Raw genomic sequence first — 7,940 nt, forward strand, 5'->3', positions numbered from 1 at the left:
AACTTGAAGAAATTCTATATATATTGCGTTTTCAAAATTCGATTATGATTACGGCATCCCTCTTCATAGTTAAATTTTGAAAACATGGCAAATAAAAAGTATTGTAGCAAAAGACTGGTCTAGTATCATGTCTTTATGTCAAACATCATGAATCGTGTCCCATATGCTTCAGATATAGGATCGATTGCATGTGCTATAATATTCATCTTTTCTAAATTTTCCAAATGCTTAAGGCATTGAGAAGGGAAAAGTCTGGAACTGGATATGACTAAAGTGATTAAGCAATTGTTGAGGACAAATCTGAGGTTCGCCAAAGATAGGTTGCTCAGGGACAGTTGGAAATATGATGTAAGTTGTCGGAAAGGACCATATTGACATGTTCTGAAAAGAAGTAACTCTTGTTCGGAAGTGATAGTCAAAATGGGACTATGGAAATGTCTCCATAGGTGGAAGTTATTCAATCTATGTGAGATTAGAAAACCTTAATGCAAGAAGGATGTTCAAAGCAATGTACTTTGAATATGAGACTTCCGTTCCATAGAAGTTGACCTTCTTTGGAATACTCTGTAATGACTGGTGACAAGGTTTTGGTGACTTTGTGCATAATCATTACAAGAGGAACATTGCATAAAAGTTTAAAATCTAACAGAATTTTTGGTAAATGATAGGAATCGGGGATTCTCACATTTACAATAAGGATTTGGGATTGTGAAATGAGTATCATTGGAATCATGTTCAATTGATCTACATCACAATGTAAGGATCATATACAAACATAGTGTGCATACTTGGAGTATGACATAACTATTGTTTAAAAAACCAAAGTGTACATGTTAGGAGCATGGGACGACTGTTGTTTTTTATTCAAGTCTTAAGTTGTCTGTTTGAAACATTATACAATGAATAATGTGTAATCAATATGGTGATAAATAAAAGGTGGTTCTATTTATATTCAAAAGGGTTCTGAGACCATATTGGATTCGATTATTATTGTGTTTCACTTTGCATGTTTTGACTTCCAAAATAGCTAGGTTATTCTTTCCGAATGACTAAGTTATTTAAACACTCCACAGTCGTTCATATGTTGGAAGTAGGTATGAATCAAGACTGTCATGAATCGAGTTTGTAGATGGCTAAATGGGTTTAGTCATAGCAATGGTTGCTACAACATTCATGAGTGCTCATAAGTTATGAGTATTGGAATAAACCCACGCTCACTTGTATCACTTCATGGAATTTATCTCGAGTGATCGTGAGACGGTAATATCATATAAATCTTCAAACCTAGAGATATGAGTTGTTACCTATGAGTTGGTTGTGCATTGATTGCACGTAAACGCATCAGTAACTTGATGTTATAAAACGTGCCTTTGTGTACAATTCAACAAGTAGTAGAACAAGCATATGAGTCGAAGTTTATCTGTTCCTTCTAGAAATAGAAGCGATATCTGGGCCCCTCGATGATTTTGTTGTGACCTATGTACCGTCCGGTCAGAACTAAATTAATGTGTTCGATTAAGTTCTTTGTCAGACAAATCGAAAATCGGGAAAAAAACTGTTGGACAATAAGTACAACGTTGTTCCATGTATTTGTCCGGCTGATATCATGAGAACAGAGGATTATATGATCACTTATCTAAAATGGCGCTTCATAGTTCAATAGAGTTTTCGAGAGCTAAGATTGTTGGTTGGTTCCTGAAGTAACATACACAAATATAGTTATTAGACTTATCCAAGTGGGAGTCTGTTGGATAATGTGTCTAAGTCCATAACTTATTTGGTACATACTTGACCCGACCCGGCATGGTCCATTTGGGTTGCACTTCACCCAAACGATTTATGGATAATTTTATGAGAATTGTATACTTACGATTTATTAATATATTATAAGTTATAATATATTAATATGAAGTCATGTTATTTAATTAGTTTTAGTCTTAAATTAATTATGAATTAATTTAGAGATTAAAAAGAAGACTGATTAAATTATGGGCTATTATATTTTATATAGTGTGGGCTAATACTCATTTGTTAATGGGCTAAGCTAATATGAAAGTCCATGGATGATCCATGGAGCTTTTAACCCATGGATCCTTGGAAAGGAAAAGACATGGGTTATTAGGGTTTCACCCTAACCATGCACACTATATAAAGAAGCATATGATGCAAGAAATGTGACACTAGGAGTGTGGGACTTAGTGGTGGCCGATTCCACAAGAAAGTATACTACTCTCTCAAAGTTTTCCAAGTGTTTGTGGTGATTTGTGATTCCATTTGAGGCATTCACACTATTGGTGCTTGGCTCTCAAACTCCAAACAATCAACCATCATCAAAAGGTATGTATTTCTACTAGTACTTTTATGATTCATAATCCTTATGCAATGCTAGTTAGGAAGAAACCCTGGAAGTTATTATTTGCATGTATTTTAGAAGAAAACATAGATCCAAGGTTTATTAGGGTTGCATGCACACTTAGGAAGTGTTAGATTGCTCAAAACCCAACATGCTGTTGTAGGAGAACTCCGCTAAGGACAAATACGTGTCCCAACTTCCGCCAAAATCCAACACACATGCTCGGAGCATGTCCTCGAGCGTCTGAATCGTCCGCTTGCTCTGACCGTCAGTCTGTGGGTGGTATGCGGTACTAAAATGCAGCCTCGTACCCAACTCCTCATGGAATTTCTTCCAAAATCTGGAAGTGAAACGCACATATCGATCTGACACAATCGAGATCGGCACCCCATGCTGCGATACCACCTCTCTCACATATATCTCTGCTAACTTCTCCGCGGAAGAACGCTCACTAATGGCGAGAAAGTGAGCGCTCTTTTTCAAGCGGTCTACTATCACCCAAATCGCATCGACACCCCTCGCCGTTCTCGGCAATTTGGTTATAAAATCCATGGATATCTGCTCCCACTCCCACTCTGGGACTTCCAGTGGCTGCAACTTACCATGCGGTCTCTGATGTTCGGCTTTAACCCTACGACAGGTTAGGCACCTCTCAACAAACCACGCTACATCTCTCTTCATACAGGGCTACCAATACTCCCTTTTAAGATCCAAAAACATCTTAGTGGCCCCGGGATGGATCGAGAATCTCGATCTATGCGTCACCTCCATCAAGATGGTGCGCGTTCCTCCAACAAACGGTACCCAAATCCGACCCTGGAAGGTCATAAGCCCTCTGCTATCGGTCACGAACTCTGACACCTGACCGATAACTCGCTCTCTCTTACGGTTCTCCGGTCTCACTGCCTCAGCCTGAGCCCCTCTGATGGTGTCCAACACCGGAGTCATCACCGTCAATCTCATACAAATATCCCGAATCGGGGCGTTCTATGCCCTACGACTCAGGGCGTCGGCTACCATATTAGCCTTGCCCGAGTGGTACAGGATCTCGCAATCATAATCCTTTACTACATCCAACCATCTCCTCTGACGCAAGTTCAGGTTTGGCTGATCCATCAAATACTTCAAACTCTTGTGGTCCGTGTATATCGTACACCCAACCCATACAGATAATGGCGCCAAATCTTGAGGGCGAACACCACAGCCCCCAACTCTAGATCGTGGGTGGGATACCTTGCCTCATGGGGCTTCAGCTGCCTTGATGCGTACGCGATCACATGCCCCCTCTGCATCAACACCGCGCCCAACCCAGATATCGATGCGTCACAATACACCACGAAGTCCTCCATTCCCTCTGGAAGAGCCAACACTGGGGCTTCGCACAATCTCTGGCGAAGAGTCTCAAATGAGGCCTGTTGCTCTGGGCCCCAGCTGAACACCACACCCTTCCGGGTCAACCTGGTGAGAGGAACAACAATCTTGGAGAAATCCCTGATGAACCTCCGATAATAGCCGGCCAACCCTTAAAAACTCCTGATCTCAGAAGGAGATTTCGGCACCTCCCAACTCATCACCGCCGTAATCTTGGCCGGATCGACCAAAATCCCCTTTTGGTTAACGAGGTGACCAAGGAACTGCACCTCCTGAAACCAAAAGTCGCACTTGGTGAATTTGGCGTAAAGCCTCTCCGATCTCAGCATACTGAGGATTTCTCGCAAATGCTCCTCATGCTGTTCCCTGGATCTCGAATACACCAAAATGTCATTAATGAACACAATCACTGATCGATCCAGCATCGGTCTGCATACCCTGTTCATGAGATCCATGAACGCTCCAGGCGCATTGGTGAGCCCGAATGGCATCACCACGAACTCGTAATGCCCATAACGAGTCCTGAATGCGGTCTTCTGGATATCCTCCTCGCGCACCCTCATCTGATGATATCCAGATCTCAGATCAATCTTGGAAAACCAAGACGCTCCCTGCAGCAGATCGAACAAATCGTGGATCCTCGGCAAAGGATAACGGTTCTTGACCATTAACTTGTTCAGCTCTCGATAATCTATGCACATTCGGTGTGAACCATGCTTTTTCTTCATGAAAAGGATTGGTGCTCCCCACGTCGAGCTGCTCGGCCGTATAAACCCCTTCCCCAGCAGCTCCTGCAGCTGCGAGGATAACTCTTGCATCTCTGGAGGTGCAAGGCGATAGGGCACCTTGGCAGTAGGTGCTGCCCCTGGAATCAAATCAATGCGGAACTCAACCTGCCTCTCGGGAGGCACACCCGGTAACTCCTTGGGAAAGACATCCGGGAATTCACGCACTATCGGAACCTCCTAAACCGTACTTGGTCTCTCTGCACCAACTCTCGTATCCATCACATACGCTACAAAACCACTACAGCCCTGCTGTAGACTCTGCCTCGCTCTAGCAGCCGAACAAAACGCTGAATCGGGACGGGTACCCTCGCCGTACACCGTAAGAACTCCCCCACTTGGGTCTCGTATAGTCACCAGCTACTGCTTGCAATCGATAACTGCTCCAAATCTGCTCAACCAATCCATGCCTACGATGACACAGACGTCCCCCATCACAATTGGGACCAAATCAATAGGAAATTCTACACCGAAAATCTCGAGTACACATCCTCGAATCACCTCTGTGGCATACACTGCTCTCACGCCGGCGATGGAGACTCTCAGAGGTCGACTCAACGCCTCTCGACTAATACTGATGTGCTGACTAAAGGCCAACGATATAAAAGATCGACTCGCACCTGAGTCAAATAACACCAAAGTAGGTACATAACTCACAAGAAAAGTACCTACGCATATCATAATATAAGCACAAAATCTCAGACATTAAAATAAATAGATGAAAGAATACATACCAGCCACGACATCGGGCGCTGCGCGGACCTCTTCCGCAGTCAACTGGAAGGCTCTCCCCTGAGCCTTCAGCGTCTCGGTCTTCACCGGCCGACTATCAGAAGCTCTAACAGCAGCAGGGGCAGACCCCTGAGAAGCTCCCTATGTTGACCCTCGCAGTAGCGGACACTTGGCCTTCTAGTGTCCGGTCTGATTGCAGTGAAAACACACTGCAAACCCCTTAGGGCAGTCCTTGGCCATATGCCCCTCCTTGCCACACTTGTAGCAAGATCCAGCTCTACAAACTCCATCATGACCCTTGCCGCACTTTCCACACGTGCGGCCCTTCTGGTTTCCTGCTCTAGAATCAGCGGGCTTGGCCCGCTTGGCTGCCGGCTGGGACTGTGCCGGTCGCCGATCCCTCCCCTGAGACTCCGCCTCCTCCTTAGCCTGAGTCTCTAGCTCGATTTCCCTCTTCCGGGCATTTTCCTGAAGCTCGGCAAATGTACGATACGAGGAGTTTGCCACAAACTCCCAAATATCTCTCCTCAAAATACTCAAATAATGGCTCATACGTGCCTGCTCAGTAGACACGTGCTCAGGGCAGAACATCGCCCTCTCATGAAACATCCTGGTAATAACCGTAACAGACTCCGTACCCTACTTGAGGGTCAAAAACTCCTGTTCCAACCTGTCACACCCCAAAACCAAGAACGGCGGAAACGTTCTAGGGCGGAGGACGTCATCTAAAGTATCACAACACAGTAAAAGTAAATAAGCAAACAACATCATCCATTGCATTAAATATATAATTTTAATACAAGCGTGTTCTGTATAGTTATAGACACCAAAAATAATGTAAATCAAAATAATAAGATGAGTCTAAGATGCGCTCCATCTTCTCAAAATCTGGCATCGGTACCTGTCTACTGATGACCTGAGAATACAAGTTATTTTGAAAGAGTTTATCAGCATTAAGCTGGTGAGTTCATAAGTATTTTAGTGTCGAGGTTTGTTATCAAAAACGTTTGAACATGTCTCAAGTGTAAGTTTGTAAAATGTAAGTAAATGTTTGTAAGTGTTTGTAAAAGTTTGAATTTCTCAGAAAAACCTATATTTTCTATTAAAGTAGCCTTCTACCAAGGCTTAACTGTTTTGTTTGCTCGTTTGTTGTAAAAGTGTGTAATTTCCCAAGTGTAACTATCATTTAACAAAATATAGTTTGTACATTAATGTTTAAGTGAAATAATCACTAAATATATGTAATGGGTAAATTATTGTAGTACTGTAGTGTTGTATTATAGGAACTACTGCTGTAATAACTACCTTAAACCGGATTTATATTAAGGTACCATGTGATAAATTGCACCATACTATCGACCGGTAACAACGACATACGAATGGTCGTAATAACGGAATGACGTTTGGCACCCGCAGACCTGCAGGTTCGGCTGCAGCTAGCAGCAAGGTGTAGGATAGTCAATCCAGTATAGATCTATACGCAAACTCACGCTCTCCCTCCAAGAGAATTCTGGCTACAACTCGGGCCATGACATTTAAGGCATGCTCCGATACAGTGGATCACAATTGTTAACGTATTCATGTATATGTAATATAATGTTACTCGTTCTAGGATAGTTGTATATTTTCTCTTTCTAGTATAGTTGTATATGTACTCATAGTAATAAGTATTGACTCATGAATGAACTGACTCATTGATCTAGAAATTGTAGTAGTATGATCCTGTGTTACCCCGATGGTAACTTACTAATGATGTGTCTAATACACATGAATATGGAAGTACTTTTATGTCTATATATGTATATTTGATATATAATTAATATTGAAACGACCTTCGGACGGTCACCCGAAATCCCACCAGACCACATCCAAATCGAGGAAAAGGAAATAGGGCGGATGACCTTCCTAAGCCCTTTAAACATTTATTATATATCTATACATATATGGGCATGCAATTTATAAGAAGTAAAACAAATTTTAATAAAAGTATTTGATAAGTAAAAGAGTTTGTAAAACATTTTGAAGTAAAACAGTTTGAACAGTGATAAAATCATTGGTTTTCTAGTTATTAATCACATGTGATTGATATAATAACTATAAGTATTTAACTTGTGTTCCCCCCCATAAAAGTATTTAAAACATTTAAAAGTATTTCAAAGGTTAATTAAATGGGTATGAACTCACTTGCGGTGAGTGGATTGGATTGAAGTATCGGATACCGTGCTAGGTGGCAAACGGGAGACTTGTTCACACGCACGAGCCTAGTTATCATATAATGAGCATATATATAACTAATTAGCCAAATAATAACTTATTGAAATAAGTTGGGACACTCAGGAACATGTAAACACTTTGTATAAGTGTTATAGGTCCTAAGGGTTGCTTCTAGGTTGTTATGGGACAAGGCTAAAGGGGTTTAATGTACCAAAGGGCCTTATATAAGTGTTTACTAATCAATAAACCCCACACAAGGAGTTTACGGTCGTAAACCCTTGAGTTTACGGCCGTGAACTCCAATCTTGGTGGTAATTGGTGTTTTGAAGTGTTATTTGATTCTAGAATAAGCCTAACTTGTTTGTTTAATTATTTGGGTAGTTTAGGGCCTTAAAATACTCCTTTGAGGAGTTTACGGCCAAAAGACCATTTCTTTTGGAGTTTACAACCGTAAACTCTCAAGGGATGGGTAATTTTATTCTTTC

This window comes from Lactuca serriola, chromosome 7 (genome assembly GCF_051521515.1).
Source record: "Lactuca serriola cultivar US96UC23 chromosome 7, Lser_US96UC23_V15, whole genome shotgun sequence".
Lineage (NCBI taxonomy): Eukaryota > Viridiplantae > Streptophyta > Magnoliopsida > Asterales > Asteraceae > Lactuca > Lactuca serriola.